The sequence below is a fragment of the Eulemur rufifrons genome, chromosome 17 (genome assembly GCF_041146395.1).
Source record: "Eulemur rufifrons isolate Redbay chromosome 17, OSU_ERuf_1, whole genome shotgun sequence".
Lineage (NCBI taxonomy): Eukaryota > Metazoa > Chordata > Mammalia > Primates > Lemuridae > Eulemur > Eulemur rufifrons.
The window spans coordinates 81,988,278-82,009,005 of record NC_090999.1 but is presented as its reverse complement, the minus strand read 5'-3'; positions in this window follow the sequence as shown (position 1 = coordinate 82,009,005).

Below are 20,728 nucleotides of genomic sequence, written 5' to 3'. Positions count from 1 at the left end.
TATACCTACCACAGGTTGTGCTGCCAGAATTGTGAGCTGCTGGGCTAACAACAGAAGCCTCAGGGTTCAGGTCATTGTCAGATTGACATTGTGACAGAGGCGGAGCTAACCAACTAATTACTGGCCTTACCACCCCTGGGTCACTTCTTGAAGGCTTTTGAAGGACTCTAGACTCCCAAGGAAAGTTAAAAAAGAAGTCATTAACAGGATTACTTCAAACACATTACAGATGATCTTCCACTCATTTACAGATAAGAAACTTTACTGAAAATTATAAATGTGGACTTGAGTATAAAGATTGGCTCCTACACAAAAAGTTTCAAAGTAATAAAATCACACCAAATGATTCAGCAATTTAAATATCTTATTTAAAAGGAAAACATTTCTGATAAATTATTAATGTCACTCAAAAGAAGTTGCAAAATAGCATACTAGCTAGGTCAGGGTTATGATAATAAAAAAGGAACTGGAAAAGTATTATATGAAATATTTGACATCTCAATGAAAAAGTAGTTCTGGAATATAGATCAGTTTCCAGGAAAACATTCACCAGAAAATTTTAAATGAGCTGCTCAGAAAATCTTTTTATTCACATAAACTAAAGCAATGATTCTCAACTGGGCGTGATTTTTGTGCCCACCCTCCTATTTGACAATGTCCGGAGATGTTTTTGGTTGTCACAACTGGCGGGAGGGAGTGCTACAGTTATCTAGTGGATAAAGGCCAGTCATACTGCTAAACATCTGACAATGTGCAGGACAATCCCCTACAACAAAAAAGTATCCTGTCCAAAATGTCATTAGTGCCACTGTTCAGAATTCCTGAGCTAAAGCAATAATACAAGCCTTTTATATGCTACCCCGGTGAAACTTCAGCTTGTATCTTGTGCTGCTGTTTTCTTTTGTTGTTCATGTTTATGCTTTGCCGAGTCTATTATTTTTCCATCTTTTATTTCTTGGTACTTATTATGAAACCTTATAATATTTCATTATATCTCTTGGACCACATGACAATTTTTCTTTTCTTTTTCTCATTTATTTTGAAATTTTAATTTTTTCAGTAGATAATATATTCACAAGCTTTAAAAATTAAAACAATGAAAATCTATGTCCAGATATCTTGCTTCTACCACTTCCATAGTTAATAATTTTTAATAGCTTTTTTGTGCATCCTTTCATTGTTTCATCATGCAAATTAAGCACATACAAACGTATACCTTCGTATTACTCCTCTTTCTTAAAAAAAAAGTATACTATATTTCAGTTTTGCAACTGCATTTTCATTTAATAATATATCCTGGAAATCTTTCCATATCAGTTCACAGATATATTCCACATACTTTTCTACAGCTGCACAATATTTTTAAATTTTTAAAATTTTTACATTGATGGACACAGGGTGATTACAAATCTTGGCTCTTGTGAATAGTACTGCAATAAACATGGGAGTGCAGGTATCTTTTCAATATACTGAATTCTCTTCTTTTGGATATATCTAGCAGTGGAATTATAGGGTCATATGATAGTTCTATTTTTAGTTTTTTGAGTAACCTCCATACCGTTCTCCATAGTAGTTGCACTAATTTACATTCCAGCCAATCGTGTATGAGGGTCCCCCTTTCTCCACATCTTCACCAGCATTTGTGGTTGCCTGTCTTTTTCATAAAAGCCATTGTAACTAGGGTGAGATGATGTCTCACTGTAGTTTTGATTTGCATTTCTCTGATGACTAATGATATTGAGCATTTTTTCATATACCTATTAGCTATTTGTATGTCTTCATTTGAGACATGTGTATTCAGATCCTTTGCCCATTTTTTAATCTGATTGATTTTTTTAGAGCTCCTTATATATTTTAGTTATTAATCCCTTGTCAGATGGGTAGTTTGCAAATATTTCTCTCATTCTGTGGGTTGTCTTTTCACTTTGTCAATTGTTTCCTTTGCTGTGCCAAGCTTTTTAGCTTGATGTGATCTCATTTGTCCAATTCTGCTTTGGTTGCCTGTGCTTTGGGGATATAACTCAAGAAGTTCTTGCCCAGACCACTGTCCTGAAACATTTCCCCAAAGTTTTCTTTTAGTAGTTTTATAGTTTCAGATATTAGACATAAGACTTTAATCCATTTGATTTTATTTTTGTATAGGCTGAGAAATAAGGGTCTAGTTTCATTCTTCTGCATATGGTTATCCAGTTTTCCAAGCACCATATATTGAAGAGACTGTCCTTTCCCCACTGGATGTTCTTGGCAACTTCGTTGAAGATAAGTTCACTATAGCTGTATGGATTTATTTCTAGGTTCTCTATTCTGTTCCATTGATCTACGTGTCTGTTTTTATACCAGTACCATACTAATTTGGTTACTACTGTTCTGTAGTATAATTTGAAGTCAGGTAATGTGATTCCTTCAGTTTTGTTCTTTTTGCTCAGGATGATTTTGGTTATTTTGGTTCTTTTGTGGTTCTGCATAAATTTTAGGATTTTTTTTTCTATTTCTATGAAGAATGTAATTGGTATTTTGATGGGGAGTGCAATCAATATGTAGATTGCTTTGGGTGGTATGGACATTTTTAACAATATTGATTCTCGCAATCCATGAACATGGAATATCTTTCCTTTTTTTGGGTCCACTTCTATTCCTTTCATCAGTGTTTCATAGTTTTCATTATAGAGATCTTTCACTTCTTTGGTTAAGTTTATTTCAAGGTATTTTATTTTATTTGTAGCTATTATAAATGGGATTACTTTCTTGGTTTCTTTTTCAGGTTGTTTACTATTGGCATGTAGAAATGCTACTGATTTTTATATATTGACTTTGTATCCTGCAGCTTTACTGAATTTATCAGTTCTAATAGTTTTTTTTTTTTTTTTTTTTGTGAGGACTCTTTAGGTTTCTTTAGCTATAAGATAATATTGTCTACAAACAAGGATAATTTGACTTCTTTCTTTTCAATTTGAATGTCCTTTATTTCTTTCTCTTGTCTGATTGCTCTAGCTAGAACTTCCAGTACTCTGTTGAATAACAGTGGTGAAAGTGGGCATCCCTGTTTTGTTCCAGATCTTAGAGGAAAGGCTTTCAATTTTTTCCCCATTCAACAAGATGCTAGTTGTGAGTCTGTCATATAAGGCTTTCATTGTATTGAGGTAAGTTCCTTCTATTGCCAGTTTTTTGGAAGTTTTTGTCATGAAAGGATATTGAATTTTATCAAATGCTTTTTCACCATTAATTGAAATGATCATATGGTATTTGTCCTTTGTTTTGTTGATATGATGTAACACACTGATTGATTTGCATATGTTGAATCATCCTTGCGTCCCTGAATAAATCCCACTTGATGATGATGAATAATTTTTTTAATGTGTTGTTGTATTCGGTTTGCTAGTATTTTCTGGAGGATTTTTGCATCTATGTTGATCAGAATTATTGGCCTATAGTTTTCTTTTTTTATTATGTCTCTGTCTGGCTTTGGTGTCATGGTGATATAGACTGCATAGAATGAGTTTGGAAGTATCCCTCCACCTCCATTTTTGGGGGGATAGTTTAAGTACAATTGCTATTAGTTCTTCTTTGACTGCTTGGTAGAATTCAGCAGTGAAGCCATCAGGTCCTGTGCTTTTTTTTGATGGGAGACTTTTAATTATCACTTCTATCTCATTACTAGTTATTGATTTATTGAAGTTTTAGATTTTTTTCTTGGTTCAATCTTGGTAGGTTGTATGTATCTAGGAATTTATCCATTTCTTCTATGTTTTCCAATTTATTGGCATATAGTTGCTCATATATTAGTCTTTAATGATCCTAGAATTTCAGTATCAGTTGTAATATGTCCTTTTTCATCTCTTATTTTATTTATTTGAGTCTTCTTTCTTTTTTTTTCTTAGTCTGGCTAAAGATGCATCAATTTTGTTTATCTTTTCATTTCATTGATCTTTTATATTTATTTTTCTATTTCATTTATTTCCATTCTGATCTTTATTCTTTTTCTACTAATTTGGGGTTGGTTTGCTTTTCTAGTTCTTTGAGATGCATCATTAGGTTGTTTATCTGAAGCTTTTCTACTTTTTTGATGTAGGCACTTACTACTATAAACTTTCCTCTTATTACTGTTGTACTATATCCCATATGTTTTCATATGTTGTGTTTTTATTTTGTTTCAAAAAATCTTTAAATTTTCTTCTCAATCTCTTCATTGACCCACTGGCCATTCAAAAGCATATTGTGTTAATTTCCATGTATTTATATAGTTTCCAGCATTCCTCTTATTATTGATTTTTAGTTTTATTCCATTGTGGTCAGAGAAAATACTTGATACTATTTCAGTGTTTTGGAATTTTTTAAGACTTGTTTTGTGGCATAACATATGGTCTATCCTTGAGAATGATCCATGAGCTAAGAAGAAAAATGTGTATTCTGCAGCTGTTGGATGAAATGTTCTATAAATGTCAGGTCTACGTGGTCTATAATGCATATTAAATCCAATGTTTCTTTGTTGATTTTCTGTCCGGATAATCAGTCCAATGCTCAAAATGGAGTACTAAGGTCTCCAATGATTATTTTTGGGGGATCTAGCTCTCTCTTTAGCTCTGATAATATTTGCTTTATATATTTAGGTGCTCCAGTGTTGCATGCATATATATATTTAGAATTGTTATAACCTCTTGCTGAATTGACCACTTTATCATTATATAATGACCTTCTTTGTCTCTGTTTATAGTTTTTGCCTTGAAAAACTATATGATAGAAGTATAGCTACTTCTGCTCTGTATCTTTATAAGTAAAATGGGTTTTTTGAAGAAAACATATAATTGGGTATATTTTACATCCAGTCAACCACTCTATGTCTTTTGATTGGAGAGTTTAGTCCATTCACATTCAATGTTATTATTGATTGGTAAGGAATTATTACTGCCATGATGTTATTTGACTTCTGATTATTTGTGGTCCTCTCTTTCTTTTTTCCTTCCTTCCTGTCTGTCTTTGTTAGAAGTGATTTTCTCTGGTAGTGTCTTTCAATTTCTTGCTTTTTATTTTTTGTGTGTCTATTGTAGGTTTTTTGATTTGAAACTATTATGAGGCTTGAAAAAATATTTTATAACCAATTATTTTAAACATATGACAACTCTCCTTATAAACAAACAATCAAAGAGAAATCTAACAGAAATTCTATATTTTACCTCCATTCTCCACCTTGCTTTTTAATTTTTTATTGTTTCCATTTATATATTTTTATACTATCTATCAAGTTTTTTAAACCAATAACTTTGGTTGCAAACTATCAGTAAAAAAATCCAATCTTAGTGGTCTCCAAGGAGCATTTCAGACCTTAATCACTACATCATAAATTGGCCAAGAGTAAAAAACCATATATCCACAAGTAAGGCATAATAATGATCACTAAAAATCCTTTCCTCCATAGAAGTAATGTTAACATCAGAAAAACTGTCAGAATTAACTATTTCAAAACTCTTGAAATGAACCAAAGGCTTGTAGCAATTCAAGGAGTGTTTATTCAAGAAAAACAGACAAATCTCAGTAAAAAATGAGCTTTGTGGCATTTTAAATTGCTGTATTCTCATCTCCCTCTTCCCAGATCTACAACAGTAGCCTTGAAAACCAACAGACTGCTATCATCATGCAAACTAGCAGCCTGGCAACCACTGAAAGGCACAGAAAGATGTTTGAGCCCCTTCAAAGACTCATTCTCAGAGAATTGTCATTATTTGAAATATTTGATAATTCCCTGTAAGACCCCGCTTGCAAAGATTTTTTTTTTTTATGTGACTCAGAGTTACCCAGTGTGAACAGCCTTTCCTCAGGATCCTTGGTTGAAAACAACCAGAGGCAATTGTTTAACACTGTTTAACATTAAAACTCTCTGAGATGGGCAAACAATTGGAGCAAATAATAAACTCACTAAAAAGCTTAAAAGGAAAAGCTCAGGAATGAGATATCCATAGGGGGCTTTGAAAAGCTCCAAAATATTTCTACAATGCTGGAAGGCCACACACATGTATAGAGCTATACATGTGACCAGGGCTCTATATATACCCAGGAAAGACCTGAGACATCCCTAAGCTCTCATTTCTAGCTAATCTTGAGGCACTGCTTGAACTGAATGTGAAGGCTAAAGCAGAGTTGTCAAATGCCTGGCTGAGTGTTGAAGGGATGCCTCAACACACACAGAGATCCCTTTCTCAATGACTGGGAAACTTTTTGGTTCTATAAATTTAAGGAAATTTCTGTCTAATCACTAATTGACTACTAAGCTAACTGAGCAAGGACATCAGTGGCCACCACAAGAAAGAACACAAATTTTACTGGGGGGAAAAATGACAACAATGAACCCTAGAGAAGGAAGAGAATCTGATTTTCAGAGTTGTCACGTTATTTAAAACACTACGTTTCCAACAAAGAAAGTATGAGACATGCAAAGAAGCAAGAAAGTATTCCCATAAACAGGAAAAAAGCAGTCAATAGAAAGTGTCCTTGAAGAATTTCAGGTATTGGACAAAAACTAAAGACTTTAAATTAGCTATTTTAAACATGTTAAAAGAATTAAAGGAAACTATGTCTAAAGAATTAAAGATAAGCACAAGAATAATATTTCATTAAATATAGAATATCAGTAAAGAGATAGATATTATATAAAAAGAATCAATGGAAATTCTGGAGTTGAAAGTACAATAACTGAAATGAAAAATTCACTAAATGGGCTCAATAGTAGGTTTTATCAGGAAGAAGAATCAATGAAATTGAAGAAAGGTCGAATGAGATTATACAGTCTGAGGAACTGAAAGAAAAAAAATGAAGAAAAGTGAACAGAGTCTAAGGGATCTATGAGACACCATCAAGCAGATCAACATACACACTATGGGAGTTCCAGAAGGAGAGAAAAAGACAGATTATTTGAAGATATGATGACCAAAATTTTCCCAAATCTGGTGCAAAATATGAATCTACAAATCCAAGAAGCTCAACAAACTTCAAGTGGGATAAATGTAAAGAGGCCCAAACCAAGACACATTATAATCAAACTGTGATTAGCCAAATACAAGGAGAGAATCTTGAAAACAGTAAGAAAGAAGTGATTGGTTACATACAAAGGATTCTCAATAAGACTATCAGCTGATTTCTCATGAGACACATCGGAGACTAGAAGGCAGAGTGTTGATATATTCAAAGTGCTGAAAGAAAAATCCTGTTGCCTGAAAATTCTATGTCCAGCAAAGCTGTCTTTCAAAAACAAAGGAAAAATTAAGACATTCTCAGCTAAACAAAAGGTGAAGGAGTTTGTTACCACTAGACCTGCCATATGAAGATATAAAGATCTTTTGTAAAGATAAATATGTGGGCAATTATGAAAGGTAATATTTTTATAATTTTAGCTTATAACTCCATTTTTGATTTTTTATGTGATTTAAAAAAATAAGTTCATAAAAACAATTATTTATTTATGTTATTGGACACACAAAGTATAAAGGTATAATCTATAACATCAATAACAGAAGGGGGCAGAGATCTATAGGAACAGAGACTCTGTATATTATTGCAATTAAATTGGTATAAATGCAAATTGGATTATTATAACTTTAAAATGTTAAATGTAATCTCCATGGTAACCACAAAGAAAATATCTATAGAATAGTCACATAAAGAAATGAGAAGAGAATCCGCAAAAAAGAAAAGTCCTAGGCTAGATGGCTTCACCAGTGAATTTTACCAAACATTTAAATAAGAACTAAAACCAAACCTTTTAAAATTCTTCCAAAATATTGAAGAGGAGGGAACACTGCATAACTCATTCTATGAATCCAGCATTGCTCTGATAACAAAGCCAGATAAAGACATCACAAGAAAATTACAGACCAGTATCCTTATGAACATAGATGTAAAAGTCCTCAAATAATATTAGCAAATCAAATCCAACAGTGTATTAAAAGGATTATGCATCATTATCAAGTGGGATTTATCCCAAGAATGCAAGGGTGGTTCAACATAAAAAAAATCAATCTACGTAACATATCATATTAATAGAACAAAGAAAAAAAACTACATGATCATCTCACTTGATGCAGAAAAGGTATTTGACAAATCCAACTCTTTCATAATAAAAACTAAGAAAAGTAGAAACAGAAGAAAAATTCCTTAACATGATAAAAGGTATTTATGAAAAACCTATAGCTAACATTATATTCAGTGGTGAAAGACTGAAACTAAGGAACAGGACAAGAGAGAAAGTAGAGGACACATGTTTTCTTTTAGAGAAATGATGCAGATGTTGCTGCATGTGTCTTTTTTGTTTATATTCCAATAGTAAAGAAACCATATGCCCAAATCTACTTTTACGGAAGGCTAGCTATGTCTCTAAAATTCTATAGGGAATTCCTATTACTAAAAGGAGGAAGGAAAGAATGGACATTGGAAGATAATTAGCAGTCTTTGCCACACTTCACAAAAGCAGTTTAATACAATCATTCTTTACTCAGTATTTAAAGAAAATACTTAATAAGAGGAAGCAACCACAAAACTAAACTTCAGGGATGGTATTGTGTAGTGCCAAATATTATTTTTATCTAAGGATGCACAGAAAGCACTCTATGCAGCTGTCACAGTTTATGAGCCATAGGAGAGCAATGAAGTTCACTCAAAATATGAGGTCAGACCTGCCCGCTGCACTTTCAATTCTCCAATGTTCACTCTAAAATTACCACCCAGCTCCACTTCCTATGCTCTGAAGAGGCAGGGGTTTCAGTGAGCACTGCTCTTATTGGCATCACTGAGTCTGCTCAGGGCTAGAAGACCCTTAGTCAGCAACAAGTGAATCTTCAGCATTTGTGCAAATCAGGATCACCATACAAAAGCAAAACAGGGAAAGTTCTGGAGTTCAGATGGAGAACTGAAAAGCAGGCTAAAAGTTGGATAATTTAATTTCCCTTCCTGGTTTTTATCACTTCCTTACTAAGGAGCTTTTCCATGGACTGACGGTACCAGAATAAGATCAAGAATATTAAACAGGTTTTTGTTTATTCCCATCAGTGGCCAAAGAGAAACCCACAGGTGACAAAAACTAAAATCAGCAAAGGTTTCATAAAGGTCTATTTTGCCTACCATAGCAGCTTTTTGGAAAAGAGATTGATATTTTGGGCTAATTGTTCTCAGTTCCCCACAGCCTAATTCAATCTTTCCCTTGTGTTCTGCTCTGGGAGGCTGAGCTCTACTAATTGCAATAGCCAGGTTCTCTTGACCTCTGACTCCAGCTGGATCTGGATAACAGGAGGCACCATCAGGAGATCCAAAGGCAGAAAAAAGAAAGAGGTTGAGTTATGGTGAGAGGTGCTGTGATTCTAGAAAGGGCTGGACTGGGTTTTGGCCACAGCTCCCTTTGTGTGGCTCTCTGCCATGGTCCTGGCTTTCTCCAGGCTCTGCTGATACCATTTCCTCTGGCCCCTTCAGGTCTAAGCATGCTAATAACTTCTCATTCTTGCTAATCTCTAGATGTGTAATAATTCTTTATTTATATCCTTAATCCTGTTCATACCTCCAGAAACAACTCGCTTATTAAATTCTCTTCAGTTCACCCATGATTGTGCCATTTATTTTCTGTTGGGTGCTGATATAATAGTTTTATCAAAAATTGTTCCAGAAAAAAGGCTTTCAAAATGTGACCATGGGATCAGGCAGCTCACATGTTTGAAGAGCACATGAATATCCTCCCTGCTGGGATGGAGCTTACTCACCAGTGATGGCACAGGGTGGATTACAGGTAGAAAGCAGGGCATTGGGAGATTGAGTGGCTATAGGATTTAGTTATTATGGTGACAATAGTGATTATGAGGATTGTAGATTATTATGGCTTCTTCTGATTGCCATGGCAGAAGCCCAAAAAGAAAAGAAAAAAAACTTAAGGCTTTAAACTCCCATCTCAAGTCACAAGTGGACAGTCAGGAAACCTCTTTGGTCACCTTAGAGAATTGTTTTATCTATCTTCCAGCTTCAAGGCCAACATAGATTAGGCCCAAAGTTGTAATGTCAGTTAAATGTGCAACCCACAGATCTCTAATGCCAAGGTAAGGTATTTTTAAAGCTCCCTGGTGATTCTAATGTTTAGAACTACTGCTGCAGAGGAAGAAACCAAAAAGTGCCTGCTTATGGAAATATTGGAATGGATCTATTATGTGCGACCTGTTCTTCTACCTCCCAAACATACGCATAAAAGGGCCCACTGGCATCGCAGAGCAAGGATCTCAAAAGCTCTCAGAGGAAATAGGTGCAGCCACCAATAGCAGACTACCTGACACATGGCACAGAGCCTGTGGAGAGGGTGAGGAGACTGCCCTGGCTGCCCGTGACAGGGGATGCAAAGGATAAAAGACGCCTGCCACCCCCCCTCCCCCATCCCCTGCTCTTTGGTGTGGAAGACCAGTTGGAATATGGAGATGAAGGTTGATGCACAGGCCCGCACACATGGATACAGCCCAAGGGTTAGCGGTGGAACAGTGGTAGATCAGAGAACTGAACTTACACTGTGTCCCATGTGAAAGTCACCCAAAATCAGCATATCAGCACCTTTCTGGCAGCCCAACCTCACAGAACCTTGCAAAAGAAATATCACATCATCCATAGGAAACAATCCACTAGCCAAACCACACTCCTGTATGGGAGCTCCCCAGGGCATGTGGTCAAACCCATGCGCAGGGTGAGGGCTAGGGAGCATCCAGAGGGGAGAAATAGGGACCAGAGCCCATATGGGTCCCAGTCTCGACTTGTGACACCTCAACAGGATGGCACTGGTGGCCCCAGTTGGTCTCAGGCACCAGGGGCAGAGAGGACTTGAAAACTTCAAGAAAGGCATTCCGAAGCACAGGACCCTTTGCTTGCCCAGGTATAAGGGTGGTACTGGTGCTGAAATTTCACTCCCAGCCATGATAGAGTAACTAGAACCAGATTTCCCCTCCTGGGGTAACTGCCCTTCTATGCTAATCAACTAGAAGACTGGATAAAATTTATGAAACAACTGTTTTCAGATATTAAACAACAGTCACTACAGGATTGTGATACCTCCCTGAGAGAAGGGACCAATGAAGCAACACCTATGATTATCTCTGCTTTCTACCAGAAACACTTTCTGGACTGGAGTTTGGGGAGCCTGGGGCACCCAGTATTGACAGAACATAGACAGTATCAGAGAGAAGGGAATTACCCAGAGAAATGTGCATAGGGGTCCCTTGGTTCTGTCGCTGTATGCTTAACTACACACATGTAGGGTAAAGTGCCACAAAGCCAAGCAAAGAACGCCAGGGAGCTGTAAACAGAACAATTCCAGAGCTCACAGAAGGCTGAGAACTATTCAAATCCAACCAGCCAGAGTGAAGAGTTCTTCCGGAACTTCAGGACATACAGGGTAATGCCTTAGTTTTAGGCTTGAACTAACCTTACAGAAAAAGGCTATTTAGACCTGTTCTACCAAAGCCTGAAAACAAGCCTCAAAAGTATCAAGCTGATTCACAAGTAAGTTAACTGTCTGCCAGAACAAAGTCACAGCCTCGTGTTAGCCTGCATCCGCCCAGACACAGACATCAAGAGGAGATGAAACATGCAAGAATTTTATTAGGAGAAAAGCCTGTGGGGAATGAAATAGGCAGGGAGCCAGGGGAGAATGGGAGAGCCACCAAACCTCAATGTAAATCTGACCTCAAGTGAAGAAGAAAGGGAGAGGAGGTTGGGTGGAAGCCTCCAGGACTGCCCTGCAGTCTAAGGAAGGGCTGGCAAAGCTGTCGGGGAGTCCTGGAGCCCACAGTCTGCCCTCAGAAAGTTCCATGTCTCCCTACCCCACTCAGTGAGGACTAGCCCATGGGAGGCAGGGCCTTGTTTGGCACTGGCTTTTAAGCACAGCAGTTTGGGCCCTTCTTCAATTACGTGCTCTGGAGGTCTGCGAGGTACACTCTCATGGCTTCCACATAGACACTTATCCAGACACGTTCCAGGAGTAGCTTCTCTGCCATTCCTATGGGCCTCTCTTCCTGAGGGGAGACTCAGAAAAAGGAGGTTAGTGGATGTCCTGTAGTCCCTGACACAGCAGTTGATCTCAAAGCCACAACTCATACTCATCCTCTCCCACCTCCACCTTTTATTCTAAACTTTGTTCACCGTTGGCAAGTCTAGTGTTTATCTGTTGATAGGAAGCAAACCTTCATTCCTAAGGGGTCTGATCACTCGACAGTCATACCCTTCTAAGTTTAGGGTTGCTGCACATGGCCACTCACAGTTACAACGGGGCAAGGGAGCACCTGAACGTGCCCACGTGGATCACACCACTGTCCCCATTGTATAAACGTAGTCATACCTCTTCCTGCTGACCGGGGCCAGTTATCCCTACAGAATGGTGATCCCCCTATTGGCCTGCTGGTCTCTGAGCATAAGGAGTCCAAGGTAACCTGTGACAGCCATAACTTACAGTTCAATGGTGCTCTGGCTGTGTCCCCTAGGAAGTACCCTTGGGCACCAGGACTTCTAATGATATAGAGCCCAGAGTTGCAGAAATGAGAAATAGAAATTTCGTAGTGAGTCAGTGGAAGGGAAAGAAGGTGAGATCATTCCTGCCTTCACTGGTTGTTTCTCAGACTTATGTATCTTTCCAAATGAGGAAACAGTGCCATATAGAGGTCTCTCATTTAATAAATACACTGCATTCCGAAGGATGGAATCCCATTCTTTCACAGGGTTTTCTTCAAGCCAGCAATTGAGCTGCAACTTTAGAAGGCCTTTCCCACATTCTCTGAAGTGATTTGCCTCTAGATGGTGTGGTATGTACTTCAACCAGGAGATCCCATGGTCAGAGGCCTGCTCCCACGACTTTGTCACTGTACAGTGAGCCCCAGGTCACATGCTATGCTTTGTGGGATTCCCTATCTGTTGGTCATGCATTCCAAAATCCCCCATATAATGGTGCTGGCTGACAATCTGTGGGCAGGAAAGGCAAATCCGTACCTCAAATGGGTTATATATCCTTGTGAGGATGGACCACTGGCCCTCTCAAAATGGCCAGCCATTCGAAACTGCAATTGGCGCTACTATCTGGTTATTCTGCAATGGTCTACAGTCATTCTCTAGGATTCATCTGGTTTCTTCAGGAGTCAGACTAGAATCAGATGAAGATATGATTTCATCTTTTAGGTCTTTAGTGGTAGCATTAATCTCTGCCATCCTCCCTGGAGTACAATAGTGTTTTTTATTTACTATCTGGATGGGTGTGGCTTCAGAGGTTTCCATGTGGTCTTCCCAACTATGATGAGCTTACTTCACAAACCAGAAACCCAATATTGGGCTACTCCACCTTTCTAGTATATTGATTCCAAATGTGCATTCAGGGACTATGAGCCAAACTTTGAGCATTCAGGACTTTATTATCTGTCCTGGGGATTATGATGACACTTTATATCTCTGGGTATCATATTAGCTCAGATTCTGTATCCAATACTTCTCAAAATGCTTGCTTATTTTCCTTTCCCTAGTGTAAAGTCACCCAAGTAAATGGCTATAGGTCCCATAATGGAAGAACTGGAGGTATCACCTCAGTGGACACTAGCCATGGTGTGGCAAGGTCCTCTTGGAACCAGTGCCCTCTTCAGTAAATGGGTTCCAGATCTGAAAATTAGCTCGTATCTGGAAACTGAACAAGGGATCATGCTGTTTTACTGGAATTACCACCCTCAGCCTCCTGTTTTTCCATTGTTGCTCTCCCCCTCCATTTTAACAGATGTTAAAGAACAACTTTGTTGGCTGTCAGTATATTTTATTTCTAAGGACATCGTGCTCTAATAACCACCTCTACAACTCCTGGTGGGTCAAACTCTCACCCTTTGGATGCTACTCCAGCTTTACTGGTCATTAGGGTAATTGTGGTCTCTAGACTTCTGGTGGGTAGTGCTACCATCTGGCTGCTATTATTTCAGAACCCCATCATGATCCCCATGGATGTTAATGAGAGAATCTCTGTGACCTCCTTTCTTACCCTCAACCCTGACCTGCAGAGGACAGCCACCACCAAACTTCCTTGGTGAATGCTCTAGGCCCTGTCATGGAACATTCTATTCTGGTGGGTTAGCCTTCCCCCACACCCCACCCACCTTCCTCTACCATCTGCCAGGGAAACTCCAGCATTGCTACTTCTCTAAAAGTTGATCATCAGTTTTTACAGACTTCTAAGAGCACAGCAACCCCTGGGGTCCTCGCTAGGGTGTTAATCCCAGTGTTCTGAGAAAGTGTACTCAAATCAATAAATTTCTCCATATCTAACTTTACATTCCAAGTCCCTTGGTCATGCAACCTCAAAATCCAATCCTGGGAGCATTCTTTTGGCAAGGTAGTTCTTTATAATTCTTTAGGTACCAAAGCAGCACATCCCCAACTGGGTTATTCTGGGTAACCCTAGTTATTGGCTTGGCAGCCAGGGGTAGAGATGAGAGCAGCTCTTGAAGGGAATCCCAGTTACCTTGTGGTGGACAGGCTTCTGCCACATTTTCCAACACAGTGGAAGTGTCCTTACTAGGGACCAGTAAGGGAAGGGTGGGATCCTCTGCACACCCAGAGGTTCTGGGAAGGAAGGTTGTAGAGTCAGCATACTCAAGGGTGTCCATCACATGTCCCTGTTTCACTTTTCAGGATTGCAGGTTTTCCCTACCAGAGCCCTGATCTTCATGACAGATGGGCTTTGGCTGAACATTCAAACATCACTGGTGCTCTGTAATTCTCACAATTAGGTCTTTAGTCTACTGTTCGATGGTATTTGTCCTTCTGCTACATATAATGAAGATATGAGGACCTCTTTTAAAACTAATATGCTTTCTGTTTCTCACACTTAGCAGGTAACTGCGTGGTAACAGCTCTTAGTCTGTCATTATCATTCTGAAGGCATGAATGCAACTTATCAGTTACCTGAAAACTCCATTATCTTTGTAGGTATAATTCTCTCAATATTTTCCAATTGCCTGCATCTGTCACCTGTAATGTCTTTATCTGGTTTTGATATCATGGTACCCTGACCTCATAAAATAAGCTTGGAAAGTTTCCTCTCCTCTTTCATTTTCTTGGGGAATTTGGTATACAATTTGTATTCTTTCTTTCTTAAATGTTAGGTAGAATTCACAAGTGAAATCATTTGGGTCTAGCATTTCCTTTGTGGGAAGAATTTTAATTATAACTTCAATTGATTTATTTAACTTGGGTATATTTAGGCTATCTGATTCTTCATGAGAAAGCACCTCCAGTTTATTTCTTATAATAGAATTAGACTATTTAATCTATTTTATCAAATTTATTGACATAGAGTTGATCCTGATATTTCTTCGTTATCATTTTAATGTCCACAGAATACAAGGTGATATCCCTTTTTTAATTCCTGATATTGGTCAGCTTCCTTCTGCTGGAATAGGATACATTTGAAGATGTTGTTTTAGGTTATCTGCTCTAAATAATGCATTCTCAGAACTTATTATGATAACCACCTTATTAACCATGCCATGCTTTATTTTTGAACTCCAAGCCAGTGCTTAGCCTCTCAATGAAAGAGCTCACTTGGGAAGAAATCTCAGAGATGGTGTTTTCAGGATGTTCTGTTCTATCATCTAATCTGGAGCTGAACTGCAGACTTTCAATGATTTGTGAGGTAACTTGCAAGCAATTTGTCCAATAATAATTTAAATATAAATGTGGGATTAGAAAAAAAAAGTGTGGTGAAATCAAAATCACATAAACTTTTGAACAGTTTCCCCCTCAAATGTGCAAATCCATTTCAACATCGTACTGACCACACATGTTATAACCTCTTATTCTCCAAATCCAAGACACAGCAAAAGAATTTTAAAAGATGATTGCACAAGGACAAGTACAGGCAAGACAGGAGAAGAAATTTCAGCAAATTTTTGAACATTGCAAAAAGCAGAGGAAGTTAAAACTCAAGTGCCTGCAGAGGGGAATAGCAATGGGACTCCACCTCCACAGAACGCCAGAAAGGTTTAGGATTTGGAGGTATCTGTTTCCATGGAAGATAGCAATATGCTGTGGGAATAAAAACAGGGGGCTTTGCTGAACACATATGGAGCAACTTGACTCCCCACACACCATTTCACTCACTCTTTGTGGCCCCCAAAGTTCACATTACTGCCCCATACACCTCTACACGTACACATAAACTGGAGATTTATTCTGTGGCAGAACCAAATGGAAGTGGCTCAAGACAGTACACCCAGCAAAGGGCAAGGGTAAGCCATGGGAAGGAAAATAGGAAGACTCAACATATCCAAATTGAACTCCGGACCCTTCTTTCATTTTAGCAGATGGTAATGTCTTTCTTCCAGGTGCATAATCCACACACCTGGGAGTCCCCCTTAATGCCTCTTTTTCTCTTATACTTCCTACCCATTTTATCAGGAAATCTTTTCTTTTATTTCAAAATATTAAGGAGTGCAAATGTTTTTGTTACGTGGATAGCTTTTATAATGCTTTACTCAAGGCTGTAAGTGTGCATCATGTGAATAGTGTTCATTGTATGTGTTAGGTATGTTTTTACCCCTTCCTTCCTCCCCCTTCTCCTTCTTGATATCCAGTGATTTTTACTTCTCTTTTACTGCCCATGTGTACGCATCAGTTAGTTCCCAATTATTAGAGAGTACATGTGGTGTTTTTTTTCCATTCTTGCGATACTTCACTTAGGATAATGGTCTCCAGTTCCATTCAAATTGCTGCAGCAGACATTAATTCATTCCATTTTATGGCTGAGTAGTACTCCATGGTATGTATATGTTAATACCACATTTTCTTAATTCACTCATGAATTGACGGACACAGGAAATCTTGATAAAGTAAACCCAGAATCTAACTACTTCTCACCACCTTTACTGCCACCACCCTGGTGTAAGCCACCCTCTCTTTCTCTCCTAGATTACTGGAACAGCCTCCTAAGTTGTCTGCTTTAATGTTTCTCCCTATGGTCTATTCTCCACACAGGTGCCAGAGCGATTCTTTGAAATCCAAAGTCAGATCGTGGCATTCTTTCTCTCAAAGCTTACAATGGCATCCCTCTATAGTGAGTAAAGCCATCCTATCTGCCACAAGACCCACCTTTCACTCCCTCTTCCTCTCCTTCTATTTCCTCCTTAATCATACTCCTGCTGCTGTCCCGACCTCTTTACTGTTTCTCTAACATGACAAATTTGCTTCCACCTCAGGGCCTTTGCATTGCTATTCCTTTGACTCAACTGCTCTTGCCCAGACATCCACATGGCTAACTCTCTTGTTGCCATTAAGTCTTTTTGTTCAAAAATCAATTTCTTAATAAGGCCTATCCTGACCACCCTAATTGAAATTGCAAGCATGTAACACTCCTAATCTCCCTTATTCTGCACTATTATTTTTCTATTTCTATAGTACTTATCACCTACTAAGATACTATTTAATTTGTTTATTTCTTATCTCTATTGCTTATTGTCTTCCTCAAGGTTGCTAGACTGTAAGCTCCTTAAGGGCAGGGATCCTTCCATGTTTTGTTTACTGATGGGTCCTAAGTGCACAAAATAGTGCCTGACACATAACAGGTATTCAACCAATATTTGCTAATGAAATAATGTACTGCTTAGTGAAACTCTACACAATGAATGGAAGGGTCGCCCTTTCTTACCCTGCCTTGCTCCTAAAATTCTAGCAGCCTGGCATATATCCCAGAAACAAGTTTAGAGGAGTTTCTCTTAAGAAACTAAACAGTACAGAGAAAAGACCTCCAACAGGAGACCCTTGAGAGACAGAGCAACTCTTGTCGTGATGACCATTCAGTGAAGGACACTAGTCACCCTAATCCCTCCAAGACTTCCTCCCCTCACCATATACAAAACTTCTAATTGGCAATGTAGAGCTGTGTGCTTAAATACGAATGGTAGCTAAGGATCAGTGGTCATTTGAGGAAAACCTCCAACATAAAAGAAAAAAAACCCTAATCGAACAGCAAAGAAGAACTAAGAAGAAACAGAAAATGCAAAAAGTGGAAGTTATCTTTTTAATTCTGCAATTGATATTGCTATTGAGATAAGAAATAATATTGTGAACATAAAACAAGAATGAAAATAAAAACAATAGAAAAATTTCCAAGATTAAACTTTTGGAAATTAAACATATATAGTAGCTAAAATAAAATATTTAATGTAAAGGTTTAGATGTTAAAAATCAAAGGAATCTTCTAAAAGAGGAATAAAATGGTCAGAGAGGTGGAGAATTAGAGAGAAAAACGCTAAGAAAGTTAGAGGACCAGAGAGAATTGAGAAAACAAAAGAGGAAATTATTGACGAATTAGTATAAATCTAGATTGAAAGGGTATACTGTATGACCAGCATAACTTATTGGAAAACAATAACAAAATCTCAAGGCCCACATCAAGGCATTTTATTATGAATTTCAGAGCATCAAAAATAGACCATCTTAAAAAGGATACAGAGAAAAAAAAAAAAAAACAAATGAAGAGGAATCAGATTGGCATCAGACTTCCCACAGCGTTACCAGAAGATAGACTAAGATACAGCAATTCTTTCAAAATTCTTAGTGAAAATTATTTTCAATCTAGAATTCTATATCCAGCCAAAGGATCAATCAAGTATGAGAGTAAACTAAATATCTGAAATTTTCAGATGTTCAAGGACTAAAAAAATTGCCTTCTATGCACTCTTTGTCAGAAAGCCAGTGAAAGATGTGCTTCCCCACACACTGAAGAAAGAGGAAGGTAGGAGACTCAGGAGACAATGGATCCAACATCTTGGGGGTGAGGCTGCACAGCAGACCTAGAGAGAAACCAGCCCCAAAGCATAGAGGGCTGTGTTAGCTCCAGACTGATGTGAGGTTTATGGTGACAGACATACCTTTGACAGACATTGCTGCAAGTTTGACAGCTCTATTGGACCCTTATAAGACAACTGCAATGGATACTTGGAAATAAATGGAAACAAGCTATTAAAAAAAAGCAAGGCAATTATTAACTCTAAGAAGAAGAAAAAAATTATCTAAGAACAGAAATATATTCATGGCTATACTGTTGGTTTAGCAGTAAACAATGTGCACATAAATTACTAAAGATTTAACCTAAACTGTGTCACAACCATATTAGGAGGATGGAAAGAAAAGGATTAAAAGGGGGTGGTGCAGAAGAGAGCTTAATTCCTCATTTGATGTAACAGAATTCTAAAAGGTACTTTCTAAAACTGACAAATCAAAAATAGCAGTCTATGCATAATATTTAGAAATAGGGAGGTATATAGACATAAGAAACAGCTAAAACAGGATTAGAGGAAGTAGAGAGGGGGTCTGGTACGGGATTGCTGTTTTTTATTATACGCATTTTAGTACTGTTTGATTTTTTAAAAATGTTGCACACATTACTTTGGTAAAAATATAACTTAATTTCAAAATTAAATAAGTACACAAATACATAAGAGTGATGCATGCTCATTAAGAAAAATGCAAAAAATGTGGGGGTGGAGAAATCAACCATAGTTTCATAACCCAAAACAATTATTGTAAGACTTTGTTGTATTTACCTCATCTTTTATAAAAACCACATCATAACTATTAATATATTTTATATACAATTTAAATCCTGCTTTTTTTTTTTTTTACTTATCTTCAATCCAAACACAATTTTTTCTCAACCATTTTAGCAGCTGCACAACATTCCTCTGATCTCCGTTCTTAGCCAGCAAGGAGATATGACCATCCTCATTAATTCTCAGTACTCACACGGACACAAAGGCATCTCTACAAAAAGATGACTGGGAGAGGGGGCTCCTTTTTAAAAATTAAAATCTTGCATCAGGTAAAAATCCTTTTGAAAACTAAAGACAAACTAGCTCAAGTAAAAAGAAAAACTTACTGGCTCATGGAACTGAAAAGTCCAGTGTATCACCTCAGGCATTGTTGGGTCTAGGACTCAAAACATGTCACCAGAGCTGCGTTTTTCTCCCTCTAACCTCAGCAGCACTTGCTTTTTTAGTCAGTTCTTAGTTGGCTCTCCCTCTTGGTTACAAGATGATTGCAGCAGTTTCAGCCTTACCTCTTCCCAAGAGGGTCTCTTTTTCCCACCTCCTCAAAAGCCCTAATAGTCACTCTGATTGGGCCCGCTTGGGACATCAGCCAATAGGAGCATCTGTTCCTGCGGCCAGGAAATGTAGTACTATGATTGGCCAGGAATGGTCACATGCTCCACAGCTCCTCCTCCTGGAGCCCCACCCGGACCCTATGGACTGAGAGCTGGTGGGAGAGGAGCTTCAAATAAAAATTGGAGCTATTTCTGGAGGAAGGGGGATGGATGCTGGGTAAGCAAACAACAAATATCTGCTATAGACTTTTGTTTGTTTTGTTTTATTGTAAAAATCAAACAGAGAAAAGGATGAAGAAACAAAAACAAATCAGCCATAATGTTTTGGGATATTTCTTCAACTGCATTCTACTCCCTGCACTTCCCCTGCCCCTGTGTGTGCCTTGTTCCACTTGGCAAGTCTGCACAGCATCGTGAATCCAACTAGCCAGCTGTCTCCACACCTGCTGCAGGGGAAGGTGCCATGACTGAGCAGGTTGGTAACACTATAAATTCATGGTGACCAGCCTCTGCTGCATCTTCAGTCCTACCATTTTTCTCTAATATCTTGCTTTTTCACTATCTGCCACAACTATTTTCACACATTCCCCACCCTCCTCG